This window comes from Furipterus horrens, unplaced genomic scaffold (genome assembly GCF_987537825.1).
Source record: "Furipterus horrens unplaced genomic scaffold, mFurHor1.1.pri manual_scaffold_5, whole genome shotgun sequence".
In the NCBI taxonomy this organism is placed as follows: Eukaryota; Metazoa; Chordata; class Mammalia; order Chiroptera; family Furipteridae; genus Furipterus; species Furipterus horrens.
In genome coordinates, this window is record NW_028327175.1 from 182,004,002 (window position 1) to 182,026,240 (window position 22,239).

Genomic DNA, 22,239 nt, shown 5'->3' on the forward strand with positions numbered 1-22,239 from the left:
GGGCCCTTACGTGAAAGAAAACAAAACTGGCCACTTGGTGTTCTGATGAAATTCTTGTGCCACCTTGGTGGTGTGGGTTACAAGAGGAGAAGAGGGAGAGGCTAGCTGGCCCTCCCGTGCTGGGGCTCAGCTGCCCTAGATACTTGTGATATTATGGATTATTTATGAGCTTGCCTGGGCTGGGATTCTCTACCCTACTCCCTGGTAGGTGAAGGTTTGCAGGCTGAATGTAGAAACCCTCATTAATCTTCCCGGTCTTGTTGAGGATTTCTTGCCAGCCGGAGCTCCTGTCAGAGAACCAACTGGCCTTTCCCACTGAACTGCAATGGCTCAGATTAATATTAATCCTTTTAATGCGGCAGTTCATGATATAGTCATTAGGTGACTTGGAACTAATCCTGTCCACCTAACTAGTGTGATTTATTAAATACACATGGAGATCGAGTCTGAATACAGCTAGGCAGAATCAGCAGCAAATAAATATCTCTGTGTATCTGTATTAATGCTGGTTGATTTGGACACAGTTGCAGTCTAGGCAGGGGAGAAATGTGGGCAAAAGGAGGCAGAGATCTCTAATCAACAACATTTGCCCACCCCTAGCCTTTATGTGGCAGAAACTGTAAAAACTTTCTAAAGACCTATGCCCAAACTAAGGAGGAAGAATTTCCTTAAACATGTCAATTATTTGAATGACCTTCTTCCTTTACATTTTAAAATAACTATTGAAATAGAACTTCCTCTATGACTAAAGTTGCTTAGATTCTTTTGAGTTCTTACTCAGTAGATACCTGAGGCAGGACACTGGGCACACTGGTCTACCTCCTTTCCTGGCTTCAGGGCTTAAATTTTGCTTTTTGAAAGGGGCAAGAGGGTAGAGCAGCCAAGCCTGCCAGACAACAGTTCTCTTCTTTGATATACTTGCCCAAGCTAGCAGAAGCGTAATTTCTTTTGTAAATAATTAAGGTTTATCATTTTCCTTTCTCAAACCTCCTTTTTCTCTCCCTCTTTGCTCTTTTAGCAGACATGACATTAATATGAAAAACATCTACCTAGCTGGCTTTGCTTAATCAGGCAAATATGACATTTGTAAAACCTCTCATTAACATTTTCCCCAAAGAGTACAAAATGGCGTCTCCTCCATCTCCCCTCCCAATACAGCCACCTCCAAGTTTAGACTGCTTTCCGTCACCATTGGCAGCCTGTTCTCAGAGATGTTACTTCTGTAAATTTTCACTCTTGGCCAACAGCTAGTGGTCGCATATGGGGGAAACTTCTGTTTGGGTGCTGCTCTATTCCCTGTAAACATTACATTTTATGACTTTTTCCTGGAAATGAGAAGAAATCTTTGATAGGAAAATTGGGGTATGGATTTCTTTAGTACTTTCCTGTGACCTTTTTTTAACTAATTCCAAAGTATTGGTTGAATAATACTATGTTCATGGTCCTCAACTAGACATTATTAACACAATACCAAAGAAACTTTGTCCCTCTCTGCCTTCCAGGAGCTGACAGACTACAGTTAGTTATTCCATAAACCAGAATATGCTATACTAAAGCAAAAGCACTCTAGAAGTACCGAGAAGGAAGAGATTAATTCTGGCACAAAGAAATCAAGGATGGTTCTTTGCTGAGATTGAGAAAGTGAGTAGTGGGAAAGCTAGTCCTGGGTTCTTGGGAAGATCTTGGTTTTGTTACTACCTTCACAGCAGAGACCTTTTTTTTGTACACTGAACCAATGGCCACGAACTAACCCGGAATAAGGATCTTGACATATCATGGTGGCAATAGTGCTTCCTACTTTTACTGTAAGGTAGGCATTGGTAATCCACTTTATTGCTTGTACTCCTCAGTTTTCTTTGTCATTCCTTTTTTTCCCACTTTATTTCAGAGTGGCATTCCAATTCAGGTTCAAATGAGGAAGGACAGTTACATTATGTTTAGATCATACTCTTGAGAGGCTCTACCTCTCTGGGTTTTGATTGAGTATAGTTTAGGTAAGGACATGGCCTGCTTATATTTTCTTGGTAATTTCAGTCGTCCTCTTCCTCTTTCCTCATACTCTTATCTCATCCCAGTATCAGTGACTGTTCAATAAGTATTAGAAACAGAACCATCATTTAGATCCTATGTGAGCTACAGATTTAAAACTGTGTTCCAGTTAATAAGTAGAAACACTTAGCATGCCTAACAACTGTAAATCATAATTATTAATTTCAGAGCTGTATAGACATTTCCAGTTTCCTTTTAGGTCAGCAATTTTCAACCTTTTTCATTCTCATGGCACACATAAACTAATTACTAAAATTCTGTGGTACACCAAAAAAGTATATTATATTCTTGCCAATCTGATTTTTTTAAAAAAAGGTATAATTGTGATTCATTCACGCCCGATGGCTGTTGTTGTCTTGACTGTTGTCATTTTTTAATTTGACAATCCATGGGAAAAGAGGTCAGTGCCCCTTAATAAATATTCAGGTATTGCATGTTTTAAAAATTATTGCAGCACACCAGTTGAAAATCACTGAGATAGATAGAAAGAAAAATTAATAAATTAAGATCCAGAAAATATGAAGTTTGACCATAGTCATACAAGCTAATATAATCTGTAGTTTGTAAGCAAGGACTCTGCGTTATTCATCTTCGTGTCTTTTAAAGTCTAGCATAGGGCCAGTTCCACAGGAGGGATTTAAATCCAGAAAAGCCAATATTATTTCAGTGATCTTATAAGAGCCAAGTTTTTATGATTTTTTGTAATAATATTTATTTTCAACTATAGTTGACATACAATATTATATTCATTTCAGGTGTACAACCCAGTGATTAGACACCTATGTACTTACAAAGTCACCACCCCAATAAATCTAGTACTCATCAGACACCATACATAATTATAACAGTATTATTGACTATATTCCTTATGCTGTACTTTACATCCCCATGACTGTTATTTTGTTTTTTAAGTATATTTTATTGATTATCCTATTACAGTTGTCCCAGTTTTTCCCCCTTTGACCCACCTGCCCAGTATCCTCCTTCCCTCCAGCAATCCCATTGTAGAGAACTCGCTTCTTTTCTCTTGCAGCTTTTAAGATTCTTCTTCATCTTTTTAAAAATATATATTTTAGGTAACTCTCTGCTTTTTTCTTGCTGCTTTTAAAATTTTTCTCTTTATCTTTGACCTTTGGCATTTTAATTATGATGTATCTTGGTGTGGTCCTCTTTGGGTCCAACTTCTTGGGGACTCTCTGTGCTTCCTGGACTTGTATGTCTATTTCCTTCACAAAATTAGGGAAACTTTCTTTCATTTTCTTTTATTTCTTTGTTTTTGTTTTCTTAAGATTTTATTTATTTATTTTTAGAGAGAAAGGAAGGAAGGGAGAAAGAGAAGGAGAGAAATATCAATGTGTGAGAGATATATAGATTGGTTGCTTCTCGCACAACCCTAGCTGGGGACTTGGCCCACAACCCAAGCATGTGCCCTGACTGGGAATCAAACCAGCAACCTTTGGGTTCACAGGCTAGCACTCTGTCCACTGAGCCATACTAGCCAGGGCTCCTTCATTATTTTTTCAAATAAGTTTCAATTTTTTGGTCTTCCTTTTCTCTTCTGGCATTCCTATGATTCAGATGTTGGCACTTCTGGAGATGTCCCAGAGGCTCCTTATACTATCCTCATGTTTTCTTCTTGCTGTTCTGGTTCAATGCTTATTTCTTCCTTATATTCCAAATCATTGGTTTGAATCCCGGCTTCATCCCCTCCACTGTTGGTTTTTCTTGATTTCTCTTAGTGTAATTTTCATTTGTTCTTGGGTATTTTTATGTTGATGCCACACTCAGTGAGTTCTTTAAGCCTCCTGATTACCAGTGTTTTGAACTCTGCATTTGATAGGTTGGTTACCTCTGTTCATTTAATTCTTTTTCTGGGGCTTTGTTCTGTTATTTCATTTGGGCCATATTTCTTTTTCTCCTCAATTTGGCAGCCTCCCTATGTTTGTTTCTATGTATTAGGTACAACTCCTTTTATTCCCTGTCTTAGTCGCATGACCTATTGTAGAAAAGGCACCTGTATAAATTGTGTGGGGCAGAGCCTTAGGTAATCGCCAGGGCAGAGCAGTGTACTTCACCACTTGGTGGCTCTGTGTGGGTGGAGGGCTAGGAGAGAACACAGTGTTGCTGCCTGGCTTCCTGAGGTTTGCATGGCATTTGCCCTGTTTCTAGTCACTTCACTTACTCCCTCTATGTTACTGGTGCTCTTTCAGATGTTGCCCTGGTGCTGAATCCCAGAGGGATTGAGTTTACATACATTCTTAGTCTGTGAAGGTCTGTTAAGCAGAGTCTTCTGATAATCTGGCAGTTTCTTCCAGCAGCCCCACCCCACTGTTTTTTACAGCCAGATGTTATGGGAATTTATCTTCCTAGTGCTGAAACCCTGGACTGTGCGGTCTGGCCTGGGGCTGGGATCATTTGCTCCCAAGGTTTTCCTCCTAATTTTTACCCACCACATGTGAATGTGGGACCACCTATCCCTTTCCAAGCCTCGCCACCTGTCTCCAGGTCTCCGCCCCTCCTACCCATCTGGAAGAACATGGCTTCTTTAAATCCTCAGTGTGGGACTTCCATACAGCTCAGTTTTCTGACGGTTTTGGGTGTTATTTGTTTTGAGGTCTAGCTATAATTCTTTCTGTGGTTGTGTGAGGAGGCGAAGTGTGTTTACCTATGCCTCCATCTTGATCAGAAGTCTCTTTATCTTTAACTTTTGGCATTTTAATTATAGTGTGTTTGGTGTGGTCCTCTTTGGGTCCACCTTGTTTGGTACTCCCTGTGCTTCCTGGACTTGTATGTCAATTTCTTTCACCAAAGTAGAGAAGTTTTCTTTCATTATGTTTTCAAATAATTTTTCAATTTCTTGCTCTTTCTCCTTCTGGCACACCTATGATTCAAATGTTAATACATTTGCTGTTGTCCCAGAGGCTCCTTAATCTCGCCTCATTTTCTTTTCTTTTTTTTTTGGATTCCTTTTTCTTCTTGTAGTTCTGATTGAATGCTTTTTCTTCCTTATGTTTCAAATCATTGATTTGATCCTCAGCTTCATCCAATCCACTGTTGATTCCCTGTAACATTTTCTTTATTTCACTTAGTATAACCTTCATTTCTGCCTGGGTCTTTTTTAAATACTGTTGAAGTACCCATTGAGTTCCTTGTGCATCCTAATAACCAGTGTTTTGAATTCTGCTTCTGTAGGTTGCTTATCTTTATTTTGTTTAGTTCTTTTTCTGGAGTTTTGTTCTGGTTTTTCATTTGGACCATAATTCTTAGTCTTCTCAATTTGGCAGCCTCCCTGTGTTTGTTTCTATGTATTAGGTAGAGCTGCTTTGACTTCCTTTCTTAGTATTGCAACCTGTTGTAGAAAAGCGCACCTGTAAGGTGGATAGGGCAGAGCTTTATGTAGTTAATCACCTATGTAGTTAATCGCCAGGGCAGGGCAACCCATGTAAACCAGGTTGATGGAGCCTCAGATATGGTGTTTCCACTCTGTGGCTCTATGTGGGAGAGGGCTCAGAAAAGTAACAATGGCCTCTGCCTGGCCTCTGGAGTTTTGTCCAGGAGGAAACTGTCCCTGGGTACTTGCTCTGATGTCAGACTCTTCAGTTTCTTCCCTTATGCTACTGGTGCCCTTCCAGCTGGGAGCAAGTCTGTGTAAGTCCTAAGACTGTTGTGGGCCCTTTAAGAGGAGTGCCTGAGAATCCCACAGTTTCTTCTGCTGCCCCAACCCCCACTTGTTTTTACAGCTAGAAGTTATAGGGACTTATCCTTCTGGCACTGGAACCCTGGGCTGGGTAGTCTGGTGTGGTGTTGGGATCCCCCACTCTTGGGTGTTCCTCCTGATTTTTATCTACCACACGTGGGTGTGGGACTGCCTGTTCTACTTGTCCCTCCTATTCGTTGGGTGGGTGTGGTTTCTTTGATTTCTTGGTTGTTGGACTTCCATACAGCTCGATTTTCTGACGATTCTGGGTGATAGTTGTTTTGTAGTCTAGTTGTAATTTTTGCTGTGTTTGTGCGAGGAGGTTGAGCCGTGTTTACTTACACCGCCATCTTGACAAGAAGTCCCTATTTAACCCTTGAACACTCTTTATCACTTGCACTTATTCATAATACTTGTGTGAGCCCCTGCCTAATGTTATCTTCCACTACACAGGAAACTCCATGAGGGCAGGGATTGCATTGCATTGTTTACCAGGATATTTCTATTATCTAGCCCAGTGACTGGCACAAAGTTGGAGTTCATAAATATTTGTTGAGTGAATTAATTAGTATCTTCCTTTAATCAAATAGAATTTACTTTGTCAAAAAAAATGAGATAGGAATTTAACTTTACCCCTAATAATTAATCATGTGTTACAGGACCATTTATTGAATATTCTTGTATATATCATATACTACATATTCTGTCTATTCTTTTGCTAGTAGTATACATATTCACTATGTTTTTATAATACATTTTTAAATGATACTGCAAACTTTCTGTCCTTGGTTGTTTTAAAAAAATATTCTGGCTGTCCTCATCTGGTTATTCTTTTACATGAAGTAGAGAGTCGTTCAAGTTTTTTTGTTTGTTTTTTTAATTCCCATTGGGATTTTGGGTCAAAAACATAAGTTAATACAGGGAGAAGTCACATCTTTATAATGTATTTGGCCTCCCTATCCAGAAAATGTTATGGCTTCTTCATTTATTTAATACTTCTTTTGTGATGCTAGTAAAATTTTTTGGTTTTTCTTTTCCCCATTTATGTATCATAAATTTCTCAAATTTATTCTTAGGCATTTCAAATTTTCCATTGCTAGTAGAATGGGATTTCCCTCCATTATAAATTTCTTTTATTTTAACTGAAACTGGGTTGATTCTCCTGTATTCCTACAATACGGTGTATGTTATATGCCCAGGACAAAAGAAATACTAGCTTCATTTTCAACAAAAGCCACCCCTTTCAGTCACTTCTTGCTACATAACAAATCACTCCAAAACCTTGTGCCTTAAAACAATAACCATCTTAATATATATCACAATTCTTGGCTGACTAGGGTTCAGCTGGGCTGTTTTCTAAAGGTCTTACTTGGGTTTTCTCCTGTGGTTGCAGTCAGCTATGGCTGTGGCTTGGATGTCTGGACTATGTAGTTTCCTTCCAGGTGACACCTGAGTCTTCAGGGCTTTACTTTATAACCTCTTTCCCCCGATAAAGTAGGTTAGACTTTGTACATGGCAGTTCAGATCTACAATCTGGGCATGGAAGTCCCAGATTGTTACTTTGTCCACATTGTACCTGTCAAAGCAGTCAGTCACAGGCCAGATTCAAGAGGAGCAGACATAAGCTCCACCTCAGGGGTGGCATTGTTATGGGACTATCTTTGGATGTTAATTATCATAATGGCATTTGTTCCTTTGTCCTTACCCTCTTCTTTTTCTCCCTTCTTTTATAACAACTAGTTACCCTAGACTCTTAGGTTCTCATAAGCGTCTTTTATCCAGTTAACTTCTAGTTACCAAATCACTATATTCATTGTTATAAATAGGAATCTGGTTGAAAGGGGCTAGCAGAGGTTACAAAAAAGTTAATGTTTCCACATTCCAATTTTCTGTCCTGGACAGAAATCAGAGTTCACTTGACCATGAAATACCAGACAAGGGGTGATTGTAAATTGGCCTTGTTCTCCTGAACTCTGCCTGCTCTCTAGAAAGGAAAACCTTCCCCTTCCTCACCAGCAGAAGTCCAATCCCTTCCCTCATTATGGCTTGTCAAAGCATTCCCTCCTAGGCAGGTCCCAAGTAGAACTGAGAAAGTGTTAATTCTTTTTCTTTTTTCACATAGTACTTATTCCTACTCTAGGTTAATTAACCTCTGGCTTAAATATGCACCAAGCAAAGATGTAGTCTTCCTGCCCTCCCCCTCAGCTTAGTCTGAAGGAAGGCAGCAGGTGATGGAATGCATAAAGGATGGGAGTGTTGGAGGGGAAAGGAATCTTTTCTCACACACTATGAATGTTGCTCAACAGAACGGGTGTGAAATTTTGTCAGAGCCACAGCATGTGTTTCAATTTTCCAGGGAATTTCCTCTTCCTAACTGTAGGTTTAACCCTTTCTTCTGTGTAGTGCCAAAGGCTATCAATGTATATGAAACAAATTGCTTACAAGGAGACAGTGCTAGGATTTCACAGGACGCTTTTGAGATTTAAGATCTCCAATTTATTTCCTGCCAAACTGTTGTGGAAAAAGCATAACTTTGGACTTGGATGGACCTGGGTTCAAATCCTGTGTCTACTATTGGATAGTCTTGGGCAGTTAGTTGACCTATTTGAACCTCCATTTTTCATTTGTTAGTGAAGATAAAAACTTGTCTTATAGGATTCTTGTGAAGATTAAGTGAGGTGATGTGTACTAGGTACCTAATACAATGCATACCTGCACATAACAGATATTTGATAGACATTTGTTTTCTTCTCGTCTTCCCACTGGATTTTGAGGCTATCTACTCTTCTTTCATCCTGTGCCACCTTGGGTTTGCAATGTAAGCAGCTGCTCACATTTTAGATTTATTGCTTTTCTCTCTTAATCTAACTCTGTAAGTTTGTTAGAGGGAAGAAATCATTCCACATGCTATGCAGCATCACTCTGGGAGTCCTCATTAAACTAAAGCATGAGTCTCAGTAGCAGTGCTGAGGAGGACTACAAGGCTTGTCTTCTTCATCTGATCCTGGAGGTCATATGAACTTACAAGAGTTACAAAATCATACAGTGGTAGAGCTAAAATGAAACATAGATGTCATCTAGTCCGTTTTATAGAGAAAGAACTGTGACTTTCAGAAGTCTCATGTCTTGTGCAATGCCTCATGACCAAGTAGTGGCAGTTCCGGAACTAGAGCTCTGACTCACTTGGCTGTTACTACGGTTATAATTTAATTTTTCAAAGACTTATCTGAGTTGTAAGTCCTGAGGGCCCAGCTTTTGTTGTAAATGAACTTTCTTCTTCGTAACTGGAACCCTGATTTATACTTTTAGCAATGGGTTAGTGAACACTGTTGAAGATACTTCACTGACACTCCTTTGGGGAGCAACAGGGCTCCATTGAGAGGATATCAGTCACCACCTAAAAATCTCTTCTTTCCCCAAAGGTTGCCTAAGGGGCACTGAGGTGGCAGATCGCTGGCTGTTGAGCCTCTGCTCCCAGAATGGTGAGCTGGGAAGCAATGTTTCTTCTGTTCTATAACTTAATTCTCCAAATAATGCCAAGTAGGGGAGGTTCAACCCAAGTCCCCAGCTCTCTTTTTTAAATTGAGGTTTAATTAACACAATAAAATTCACAGACTTTAGGTGTTTAGTTGATAAATGTTGATAATTGTGTAAATCCATGTAAGCACCATTAAAAAAAGATACAGGATATTTTTATCACCCCAGAAAGTTTTCCTCCCTTACCACTTTCTATATTCTATTTTGATAGATTTGTTTTGTTTTTGGATTTCATGTAAATGGAATCATACAGGATTTTGTATCTAGTTCTTTTCACTTAGCATGTTTTTGGAATTTATGCATGTTGTTGCATGTATCACTATTTCTTTTTGTTTTATGTAATGAGTAGTATTCAATTGTATGGATAAACCATAAGAGAATTTACTCATTCTGTTATTGAAAAACATTTGTATTGTTTTCAGTTTTCGTCTGTCATGAATAGGCTGCTATAAACCTTTCTATACAAGTCTTTTTGTGAACATATGTTTTAGTTGCTCTTGGATAAATACTTAAGAGTGAAATTGTTGGTCATAGGGTAGATGTGTCTTTAATTTTAAAACAAAAAGCTCTTCAAAGTGGCTGTACTTCACAGTCTATCTTTTCCTTCCCTTAGGGTCTAGGCTCTTTAAAGTTGAGGATTTAGCAGGGGAAAAGAACCTACATCATCAGGGTCCCTGCTGCCAGAGTACAGTGGCTTGAATCAGACACTTAAAAAGCTGAAACAGGTGTTTGAAACCCTACTCCAGCCTCCCTATTTGATGCCAGCCCCCTGAGAGGCTGGAACTTGGCCAGCAAAATTCATACCCAATCTAATGGAGGTTGGATTAGGGACTTTTGCAGGACATGTCTACATAATAGTGTATATACTCTGACTTGGTACATATGAAGCAGGTAAAGGAACATCTTTATCTAGGAGAGGGGCCTTTGGTGGCCCAAATGCTTCTTGAACATGGGGCAGTTAGTCTGTGTGCCACATGAAAGCTCCTCACCACTTTTGTTTCTTACCCCCTTTCTCCTTGAAGCTGTATGTAGTAGAAGTCAGCACTTCCCTTAGTGATGTTAATATCGCCAAGGGCTGTAGCCAGGTAGGATTTAGTATCCTGTGTGTCAAATATTATGGGAGATAAGTTTTTCCTTGGTAAATTCTTTCTCTATAATTTTAATGCCTCTCTCTTACTTAGGCCTTGGGGAACTAATTCTGATGGGCCAGCAGTTAAAGCAAGAAACTGAAGGTCACCCTGGCTGGTGTGGCTGAGTGGATCGAGTGCTGGCCTATGAACCAAGGGTCGCCGGTTCGGTTCCCAGTCAGGGCACATGACTGGGTTTGCAGGCTAGGTCCCCAGCTGGGGGTGCATGAGAGGCAACCACACATTGATGTTTCTCTCTCTCTTTCTCTTTCCTTTCCCCTCTCTGTAAAAATAAATAGATAAAATCAAAAAAATTTAAAAAGAAAGAAAAGAAAAGAAACTGAAGATTAGGTTGTGAACTCCTAAAGCTGAAGAGCTTAATATACCAAAGCAGTAGTTTCTCTAACTGTGCTCAGTGGGGTTGAAATTGATAGAAATGTGATCTATCTTTACATGGCTGCTACTACTGAAGATTTCAAAAGACTAGGTTCCAATTCCAAATCTTTTCTAACATTAGTTAGAAGAGCCCAAGGAGAGAAGAAATAGGCTCCCTATGCCAGTCCAGCCTTTCCACAAACCCCTGAGAGAAAAGTGTGTTTCTGAATTCAGGTCTACCTTATTCTGAATTCAGGTCTACATTACAGGTGGCCATTCCCTTAAACCTAATCTGGTTATCTTCAGACCTCAGTCTTGGAAGACAGGGCCTGGTTTTAGACTGCATTATGTAGATGCCATTCTTGGTATGAACAAGCTGAGATTTGTAGATTAACCCTTTGAGTGCCATGCGTAATTGCTAAAATTCGTGTGAGAAATGCCAGGCTATTTTGCTGAGAAATGCAGTTTATGAAAAACGTCTACAAAAACACTATTATTCATAATAATTTGCTCAAATTTTCACGACATATAGTAAATACATTCTTCTTTTGTAAGCAGTGTTCTTTGACGCAATTTAGCAAAAAATTTATTGCATTAAAATTTATGATAACGATTATTTTAGAAAAAGTAAATTCTTTCCTTCAGTATGGCTTTTTATAATATTTAGCATAATATAAAACCTATGATTATAATTTGCAAAAACACATAGCAGCATGGATAACAAGCAAGAAGTATGCCAAATATTGCATAAACTTTTGGAAAAAAAAACTTCATAACATACAAAAAAAAAATGAACGCAAACGGTATTCACACTGGAGACATATATCTCAATAGATAACAGTAAAAAACAGTTTATAAACAAAATGCTAATGCTATATACCATGAAACAATGAAAATGTCCATTAGCAAAAGGTTTCTTATCATGCACACTGCATAGAGTTTCAACAATTATTGCAAAGATAAATGAAATTAAAAGGACCGTTTAAATTGTAAGTAAAAATTGTAACAATTAATGTCAGTATTTGAACAAGTGTAAAAATTCAAAATTTGGATCAACATGAGAAAAAGTTATATCAATATGTAACCTGAGGTACAAAAAGGAGAACAAAACATAAAATACGAATTAGTCCATTGTTATTTACATTTATAGCCATTGAAAAGAGTTGCTGGGAGGGACGCTGGAACTTTTGGGAAAATTTGTCAGTGTCGCTCACAGCGACATTGGCACTCAAAGGGTTAATATTCTTTCTTTTTAAAAAATATTTATTTATTTTTAGAGAGAGAGGGAAAGAGGGACAGAAACATTGATGTGTGGTTGCCTCTCATACATGCCCACTGGGGACCTGGCTCACAACCCAGGCATGTGCCCTGACTGGGAATTGAAGCAGTGACCCTTTGGTTCGAAGGCTGGCACCACTAAGCCACACGAGCCAGGGCTAATATTCTTCCAATATTTCTTTTTTAAATTATCATATAGTAAAATATACAACTCTATGAATTTTAACACATGCATAGATCTCTATAACCATTGTAGCAATCAGGATATAGAACAGTTTCATCACCCTAGAGAACTCCTTCTGTAGTTAGTCACACACACCCTATTCTAACCTCCATCAACCACTCATCTTTTCTCCATCACCATAGTTTGATCGAGAAGGTCATATAAATGAAATCACAGTATGCAGCCCTTTGAAACTTGTCTCTTTCATTCAGCATGAGGACTTTGAGATTTGTCTAAACTATTGCATAGATCAATAATTCCCTTTATATTGCTAGGTAGTATTTATTTGCATGTATGTACCACAATCTGTTTATCCATTCACTGATTGAAGGACATTTGGCTTCTCCAATTTGGGGCAACTATGAATAGAGCTGCTATAAACATTTGTGTACAGGTTTTTGTGTGTCTTGGGTTCCTCCTTTCTTTCCAAGAGCCACTCTTATTTCTTTCTGGATCTTTCTGAATGTGGGTTTGTCTTTAATGCCATGTAATAGAGTACTCATTATTTGTTAACTAATTAAGTACAAAGTATTTCATTGTAAAGTGGCCATCCATCACAAGGAGGCATGGGGGCTATAAAAAACCTAACTGGTACATTCTGGGCAAAATAATGCAGCTTTTGTATTGTGTTGTTGGGATAAAATGGGAGACAGAGGGAGAAAGATAGTGTTGGGGGAACAGGTGTTGGTTGAACCTGGGTTCTGTCCCATGGATGTGTTTATTTATTTATTTAGAGAGGAAGGGAGGGAGAAAGAGAGGGAGAGGAGCGTTAATGTATGAGAGAAACAGCTATTGGTTGCCTCTCACATGCCCCCAACTGGGGACCTGGGCCCACAACCCAGGCATGTGCCGTTACTGAGAATCAAACTGGCGAACTGGAACACCAGCCAGGGCAGTGTTTAGTTCTTTTTTCTTTCCTTTTACTTTCCTTCAGGGCCCTTAGAGGAGATCTGACAGGGTGGTAATTGATAATAAAACTAGAATTATCCTCTCTTCTTGTTGTTGTTGAACAATGAAGTTGTTACAGAAACAGGGGAGTCCAAGAACAAACCCCGGAGTTTGCGGCTGGGAGATAGGCAGCAGGAAGCAGCTTTCAGGATGCCCTTGCATGCCTGGAGCTAGTGGCTGGATACATTGTTGCAAAGATCCGCTTTACTTCCAAGACTGAGGAAGATGGGAGGGATCTTGGACTGTGGGCTGGTAGGGAAGAAGCAGACAGAGCCTACGTAGGGTTCTGTGAATGGTCAGAACTGTTTGCAACACCCACTGCGTGAGAGGACGCAGGGGGAGAGAGGAGGCAGGGAGGAAGAGAAGGAGCTGCGGCCTTTTTTGCGGGGCTGGCTCTGGCTCTAGGACGCTCTCTCTCTCAGGCTCTCTCTGGCCCTCACGCCCTCACTCTCTGGCTCTTGCGGGCTCCCTCCATCTGGCTTGGAGCAGGGGTCTCCAGGCGGCTTTAAGAAGAGGCTCTTGCCAGGCTGCTTGGAGAAGGAGAGGAGATCCATGCGGTTTGCAGGAAGAAGGCAGTTTGCAAGGAGGCTGAGAATCCAGGCCGTCCTGCATTGAGAGCTGGAGGGCACCACAGCACAGAATGGACCTCCCCAATCAGAACTGAGTGATTGGCAGCTACTGGTAAAGCTGAACTGTGCCTAGGAAGTAGGGAAACGGTGTTTCTGACTTTCCTAAGACTGGCCAGGTCTGGGAGGGGGAGGCAGGGCTTTGTGTAAATAAACAATTCTTTTCCTTTTCACCAAACTCTGGTATTCAGAGTTATGATTCTGGCGGCGGGCAATCGGACCCCTAACTAAACAGCCCGTGGGTTCTGTTTCAATTGGAGCAGCCCAGGGGTTCTGTTACAAAGTTTTTTTACTAGATTGTGAGAGAGGAATTTGGATTGAAAAAGTTGCTCTAGCCCTGGCTGGTGTGGCTCAGTGAGTTGGGTATCGTCCTGTGATTCGAAAGGTTGCCGGGTTTGATTCCCAGTCAGGGCACATGCCTGGGATGAGGGCCAGGTCCTTGGTTGGGAGTGTGCGAGAGGCAACCGATCGATGTTTCTATTTCTCCCTCCCTCCCTCCGCCCCTTCCCCTCTCTCTAAAAATAAATAAAAAAATTTTAAAAGTGCTCCAAGTATAATAAAGTGAATTGTTCTGTTTTAAAGTATAACAACAGAAGTTTTTAATTTCTCCCGGGCTTTCAAATTGCCTACTTAAGTTTGGGCTTGGTCTTATACAATACATGCAGAAAATGGCAAAGCAGAGTAAGGAACCACAGGTGCTCTGGTTTGCTTGTATGTTACAACCTAATTGCTCTCTTTTCAATGTGTGCCAATGTCCTCTAGAAGGAAGAGAGCTAGTGTTTAGAATTGTTACGCATCAAGCTTGTGCTCTCGGTAAGACACATGGATCAGTCTGTCCGTCACTCTGTGATATGTTTGAGGCCAGTCCCAGAGCGCCTCATTTAGCCCTGCTGGCCTTGTTAAAGGGGCCTCTTATCTTCCTCTTGGGTTAGAAGGGAACGTGGAAAAACCTGATGCTTAATTTATATGGCAGTACTAAATCAAAAGCAGTATTTAGTCATTGGTTAGGAGGAGGAATGGTGCAGAAGAAACTTCAATTCTAGAATAGTTGAGGTTTTCTTTCTTTTTGTTTTATTTTTATTTTTGCCATCCATGTCATGCATTTAATATATCTAGTATTAAACCTATAGCAATAGCACGATACAATATTTAAGAACATAATGCAGCCTCTCCTCTCCCGGCTGAAGCCTGGGAGACCAGAGCGAGAAACTGGGACCATGTTCCGACGCAAGCTGACGGCCCTTGACTACCACAACCCTGCTGGCTTCAATTGCAAAGATGAAACAGAATTTAGAAACTTTATTGTTTGGCTTGAAGACCAGAAAATCATACACTACAAGACTGAAGACAGAGGTAATTTAAGAAACATCCACAGCAGTGACTGGCCCAATTTCTTTGAAAAGTATCTCACAGATGTTAACTGTCCTTTCAAGATTCAAGATCGACAAGAAGCAATTGACTGGCTTCTTGGTTTAGCTGTTAGACTTGAATATGGAGATAATGCTGAAAAATATAAGGACTCAGTATCTGATAATACAAAAAATGCTGACAACCCAGCTAAAAATGCAGAGCCATTGATCAATTTGGATGTAAATAACCCTGATTTTAAGGCTGGTGTAATGGCTTTGGCTAACCTTCTTCAAATACAGCCTTATGATGATTACCTGGTAATGCTTAAGGCAATTCGCATTTTGGTCCAGGAGTGTCTGACACAGGATGCAATTGCTAAAGCAAATCAAACAAAAGAGGGATTGCCTGTTGCTTTAGATAAGCATATCCTTGGTTTTGACACAGGAGATGCAGTTCTTAATGAAGCTGCTCAAATTCTGCGATTGCTACATATAGAAGAGCTCAGAGAGCTACAGACAAAAATTGATGAAGCCATAGTAGCTGTTCAGGCAATTATTGCTGATCCAAAGACAGACCACAGACTGGGAAAGTTGAAAGATGAACATTTTAGGATTTCAGCCTCTCACCTACTTAGTACATTTGGGAACCATGTATGCCTTGGTATGTGAAATCAAACCCCACATTTTCAAGGGAAGAATCCCAGAAAATTGACTGTGTTTAGAGATTTAACCATCATTGCTTTTTCTTTAATAAAGTTTGGGGAAGTGGAAAAAAAAAAAAAAAGAACATAATGCAGTGTTTAGGAGCATGGCCTTTGGAGTCCAGAACAGACCTGGGTTTAATTTCTACCTGTCCCACTTATTGTGTAGTCTTGGGCAAGTCACTTAACCTTTTAAAGCTTTGCTTTCCTTATCTGTAAAATGAAAACAGTAATACTGTTTCTCAGGGTTACTTGGGATGATGAAATAAATAATCTATGTGTAATAAGTATGCTAATGATCTATGTAGCTATTGCTGATGTCTGAGACAAATTAAGGTTTTTGTTCTGGGCAGTGGAATAGGATTCTTCTTGTAAGGATGGTGGACAGCTGCACCTACCAGCAAGCTAAACTGGCTATCTAGTGGGAATGCCAAAGGCGAGGAGCTCATTTCTCTTCCAATCAGATTCATGCATCATATTGGAAAAAATCATGTAACAAACTAATTTTTTCATGTGTATGCTTCTTTTAAGTGCCTGTCTTATATTTTTAATTCATAAAAAGCACATTGGGTTGGTATTTGAGGGAGATATATCAGTCTGAAAAATGATACTTCATTTTAAAGAGTTTTTAAAGGACCAAGTGTTAGAAATAATTTGTTTTTATAAGGCGATTGGTACCATTATCTTCTACTCCTCCTAGGAGGACCCACCTTGTGCCTGGATGCTGTAGTGATTAAGCCATTGCAGTGCTTTAACTCTTAAAAGGTCATAATATCAAAGATAATCTCCCTCCCCTCTCTAAAGGCACCTTGAGAAATAAAGCATGTGTTTGAGAAAAGAAAACAGATCTGGGGAACTGTTGGGTGATATCTGAAAAAAGAGGATCCACTGTCAAGAGTTTAGACAAATTGGGTTGCTTTCTCCCCAGGCTATCTTTGTAGCAGACTGTCTGCGTATATGTGTATTTATTCCCAAACTGTACATAGCATTTAGAATAAGTTTTAGAAATCTAAAGGAGCCTTAAAGAGTTAATTAAACTACCACCACCATCACCTTTGTTCCTGGCTGGTTTGGCTCAGTGGATTGAGCGTCAGCCTGCGAGCTAAGTGTCGCTGGTTCGATCTTCCAGTCAGGGCACATCAGAGAAGGAAAACTCTGACTCCAAAAAACCTCCGCTGCCTTGCGGCATACCTCTTCAGGGGAAAGGCTAAGGGAGTAAACCCCGACAGAAAATCCGGAGCCGGAGTCCCTAAGGCGGTTTGACGTTGTAGTCAACACCGGCAACTCCTGCGGCGCACCTGAAACCAAGCTGTATTGACTCCGTCTTTCCCTTGGACCCTTCAGCTGCGAAGAGAGGGGGGGTCTGCTGCATGGGCAACAGCAGACCCTCCATATCACCCTGCCCAGGCTCTGTAGCTTCAGCTTCACTGGAGAGGACACTCCAGCGTCATCGCAAGATGTCGATTCAACACGGGAGGAGACAGATACCGTGTCACTCCCGAGTCGGACTGCACAACCATTCTTGGCGGTGCAGATAGACTCTTAAGAAGCTACATCATCGTCTCTCGAGACGGATGGCTGCCGACGACGACATAATAAGTGACAGACCAAGACTGGGTCTAGTGAATTTCTTTTATTTCATTTCTCCCGTTATATAAGGTAGGATTGCAAAGGCTGGTCTGGGTTTGACCCGTAAGCTTCCTCCACTAGTAATAACATTTCTCTGAAAGCTTCCCTTTGGCTGTTTTATCTTAAGTCAGTTCCTGAAATCAACCCTAAATCCCCACCTGACCATTCAAGGTCTAGAACTAAAGGTACGGAAGGTATGGCAGATATTCCAGAGGCTTCTGGCTTTACCAATAGTTTTGCTCATCCTTTGAACCACTACTTTTTTTTTCTATACTCCAAGTTAGTTTTTTTTTATTGTTGTTCTAATTTTCCCCCATTACTCTCCACTGCCTGCCATCGCAACAGTCAGTCCCCATCCTGTTGTCCATATCTATGGGTCATTTATACATGTTCCTTGACTAGACCCTTCTTCTCCTCTCCCCACTTCTTTCCCTCCCTCCTCCCATCTGGTCACTGTCAATCTGTTCCTTGTTTCCATGCCTCTGGTTTTATTTTGCTTGTTTGTTTGTTTTGTTCATTAGGTTCCTCTTATAGGTGAGATTATATGATATTTGTCTTTTCACTGCCTGGCTTATTTCACTTAGCATAATACTCTCCAGTTCCATCCATGCTGTAATGGAAGGTAGGTATTCTTTCTTTTTTTTTTTTAGCTGAATAGTATTCCATTGTGTAAATGTACCACTTTTTTTTTTTTTTGGTTTTTCAATTACAGTTGTCCCATTTTTCCCCCCATTGCTCCCCCCCACCCAGCCCATTGCTTCTCCCACTATCATATGTACCACAATTTTTTGATCCACTCATTTACTGATGAACACTTAGGCTATTTCTAGCACTTGGCTATTGTAAATAATGCTACTATGAACATAGGGGTGCATTGGTTCTTTTGAATTGGTGTTTCAGGATTCTTCAGGTATAATCCCAGCAGTGGAATCACTGGATCAAAAAGCATTTCCATTTTTAGTTTTTTTGAGGAAATTTCATACTGCTTTCCACAGTGATTGCACCAGTCTGCATTCCCACCAACAGTGCACTAGAGTTCCCTTTCTCCATATACTCACCAGCACTTTTTGTTTGTTGATTTAATTAAGGCCATTCTGACCTGTGTGAGATGGTATCTCATTATGGTTTTAACTTTCATCTCTCTGATAGCTAGTGATGTTGAACATCCTTTCATATGCCTATGGGCCCCTTTGTGTGTCCTCCTTGGAGAAGTGTCTGTTCAGGTCCTTTGTCCATTTTTTAATTGGATTGTTTGTCTTCCTGGACCACTATTTTCTTTTTTTAAGTATATTTTATTGATTATGCTGTTACAGTAGTTTCAGTTTTTTCCCCTTTGCTCCCCTCTGCCCAACACAACCCCTTTCCCTCCAGCAATCCCACCCCCCTTAGTTCATGTGCATGGGTTGTGCTTATAAGTTCCTTGGCTTCACCCTTTCCTGTATTATTCTTAACTTCCCCCTGTCTATTTTGTACCAACTGATTATGCTTCTTAATTCCTGCACCATTTCCCCATTTCTCCCCCTCCCCCCTCCAAGCTGATAATCCTCCAAATGAGCCCCATACCTCTGATTCTGTTCCTATTCTGGTTTGCTTAGTTGGATTTTGTTTTCACTTTTTAGATTCAGTTGTTGATAGTTGTCATTTTAGTGTTCATAGTTTTGATCTTCTTTTTCTTAAGTAAGTCCCTTTGACGTTTTATATGATAATGTCTTGGGGATGATGAACTCCTTTAGCTTCACCTTGTCTGGGAAGCACTTCATCTGCCCTTTCATTTCAAATGATAGCTTTGCTGGATAGAGTAATCCTGGTTGCAGGTTGTCTTTCATCACATTGAATACTACTTGCCAGTCCCTTCCTGCCTGCAGTGTACTCTGAGAAATCAGCTGATAGTCCTATAGTACCCCCCTGTAGACACCCTGGCTGGTTTGGCTCAGTGGATTGAGCGTCGGCCTGCGAGCTAAGTGTCGCTGGTTCGATCTTCCAGTCAGGGCACATCAGAGAAGGAAAACTCTGACTCCAAAAAACCTCCGCTGCCTTGCGGCATACCTCTTCAGGGGAAAGGCTAAGGGAGTAAACCCCCGACAGAAAATCCGGAGCCGGAGTCCCTAAGGCGGTTTGACGTTGTAGTCAACACCGGCAACTCCTGCGGCGCACCTGAAGCCAAGCTGTATTGACTCCGTCTTTCCCTTGGACCCTTCAGCTGCGAAGAGAGGGGGGGGTCTGCTGCATGGGCAACAGCAGACCCTCCATATCACCCTGCCCAGGCTCTGTAGCTTCAGCTTCACTGGAGAGGACACTCCAGCGTCATCGCAAGATGTCGATTCAACACGGGAGGAGACAGATACCGTGTCACTCCCGAGTCGGACTGCACAGCCATTCTCGGCAGTGCAGATAGACTCTTAAGAAGCTACACCATCATCTCTCGAGACGGACGGCTGCCGACGACGACGACGACGACCCCCCTGTAGACAACTCTCCGCCTCTCTCTTGCTGTCCTCAGGACTCTGTCTTTATCTTTCACCTTCGGCATCTCAATCATGATGCATCCTGGTGTGGTCCCCTCTGGGTCCAGCTCACCCAGGACCCCCTATGCTTCCCGGACCTGTATGTCCATCTCCTTCGCACAATTTGGGAAGTTTTCCTTATTTTTTTCAATTCTTGCTTCCTCATTCTGTACTGGTTGACTGTTTTTTTCTTCCTTATGTTCCAAATCATTGATTTGAACCCCGGTTTCCTTCCCTTCACCATTGGTTTTGTGTGGATTTTCCTTCGTTTCACTTAGCATAGCCTTCACTTCTTCTCTTATGCGTTTGCCGTACTCAAGCATATCTGTCAAGCCTATGAGCATCTTTATCACCAGTGTTTTGAACCCTGTGTCTGTTAGGTTGTCTTATCTCCTCATCTGTTAGGTTGGCTATCTCCTCGTCGCTTAGTTCTCCCACTGGAACCTTGATCTGTTCCCCCTTTTGGGCCATATTTCTCTGTCTCCTCATTCTGACAAGCGCCTGTGTGTGTTTGCTTCCGCGTCCCAGGTAGAGCTGTCGCTCCTGTTATGTTGTAAGGGGCGGAGCCTTAGGGATTTGTCAGTACAAGGCGACCTGTTTCACCACGATGTGGCGCTGTGTGGGAGGGAGAGTTCCGAGAGGGAACAATGTTGCCTGCCCAGCTCTCGCCCCTTTCCCAGGCACCTCTCCCACCTCCGCACTGGACTGGCGCTCCTCTAGCTGCTGCCCTGGCCATTGTTCTCAGAGTGGGTGGGTCTGCGGATGTTCTAGGACCATGGGGGTCCTTAAACAAGTGGACTCTGCTGAGACTGGCAGTTTCTGCCTCCACCCCAACCACTTCTGGTCTGCACAGTGAGAGGCTATGAGGCTTGATTTTCCCCAGTACTGGGACCATGGGCTGCTAGGTCTGGGGAAGGGCCTAGGAACGTTCCCCAGGTGTCCCTCCTGGCTTTTTAAAACATGTGACTGCGCTTTCTGCCGGCATGCCGCTGCCACCACACAGTGTCCTCTCTGCCCCGACTCTGCCCCTGCTACCTGTCTGGATGAGTATTTCTTCTTTACATCTTTGTTTGCTGGACTTCCATGCAGTTTGATTTTCTGGAACTTCTGGTTGTTTCTAGTTCCGAGATAGTGTATTCCTTCTTAGTTGTGTAGGGAGACACAGCGTGTCTGTCTACGCCTCCACCTTGGCCGGAAGTCCGACAGTTGTACCTGGACCACTACTCTTGATGCCCTCTATTGATCAAAAAGCACATAGCTTCTTTCTGCTAAACTTACAGTATCTCAGAAATTCCATTTGCAGGTAGTTCCCAATTTTTTACTTTTATAAGAAATATTCCTGGGTATAGCATAATCAGAAAAGTAGAACATGAGGACCTAACACTTTCTCCTAAAATGGAATGTGCAGGCATAGACAGAAAAGCCAAAAACCTAAAGACTTTTTGTGCTCAAATAATTTTAATCTGTGTCTCTGGATACAGAAATGTCAAGAGGGGTAAAGGAACTAGGCTTCTGTTCTTATCATGCTCTGATTTATTAGTCTATTATTATACATGACACCCTGTGAATAATGATATTCTGTCTCCAGGAACATGAGCCAATATTTGCAGGATGAAGAACTAGAATGGGAGCAGGCTGGGTATCCTCCAGACTCTAGAAAGCAGAAATGGAGAATTAGGATCTGAAGGCAAAAGGGTCGAGACAGGCATTTCTGGAGCCAAGTGGTGTTGAAATAATATCCCACAGACCTTTTTCTTTGTCAGCGTAATCCAATTGAGAATGCCCAGCCACCCTCAACAAGAGTCACTCAGGAGTGAAGAGCCTCGCTATGAGGGAAAGCAGCTTATGTGTGCATTTTGGCTCAGGAATGTGCTAGCCCAGTGCTGGCCAAATGAGAAAAGGCTGCTGCAGGATGGAGAACACAGGCCTCCTGGGAGCATGGTGACTGCCCCCCTGTAGGCTAAGAAGAGAGTGTTCCCTTTTGTCTAAGGGCAGTGCTTGATGCCACATGGTGAGGCCTGTGACACAGATTACTGGAGAGGGTGGCAATTCTGACATGAAAAGAGAAAACAGTTTCAGGATTCATCCACTTCTGGGCAGGTCACCTCATCATCTGAGAGGACAAAAGACTTAAGGGATATCTGCAGATTCTCAAACTGACATTGGGCCAAACTGAAACTTCTCTCAGTTTTAATG

The 22,239-nt window shown here is 41.4% G+C and overlaps 1 protein-coding gene and 1 pseudogene across 11 annotated transcripts in view; both read left to right on the top strand.

Annotated features, from left to right (window-relative positions):
• Positions 1 to 22,239, top strand: part of GBF1 (golgi brefeldin A resistant guanine nucleotide exchange factor 1) — a 130,991-nt gene that overhangs the window by 64,197 nt on the left and 44,555 nt on the right. The gene's annotated exons all lie outside the window — the stretch shown is intronic.
• On the top strand, positions 15,057 to 15,943 carry LOC150010547 (tRNA-splicing ligase complex subunit RTRAF pseudogene; annotated as a pseudogene).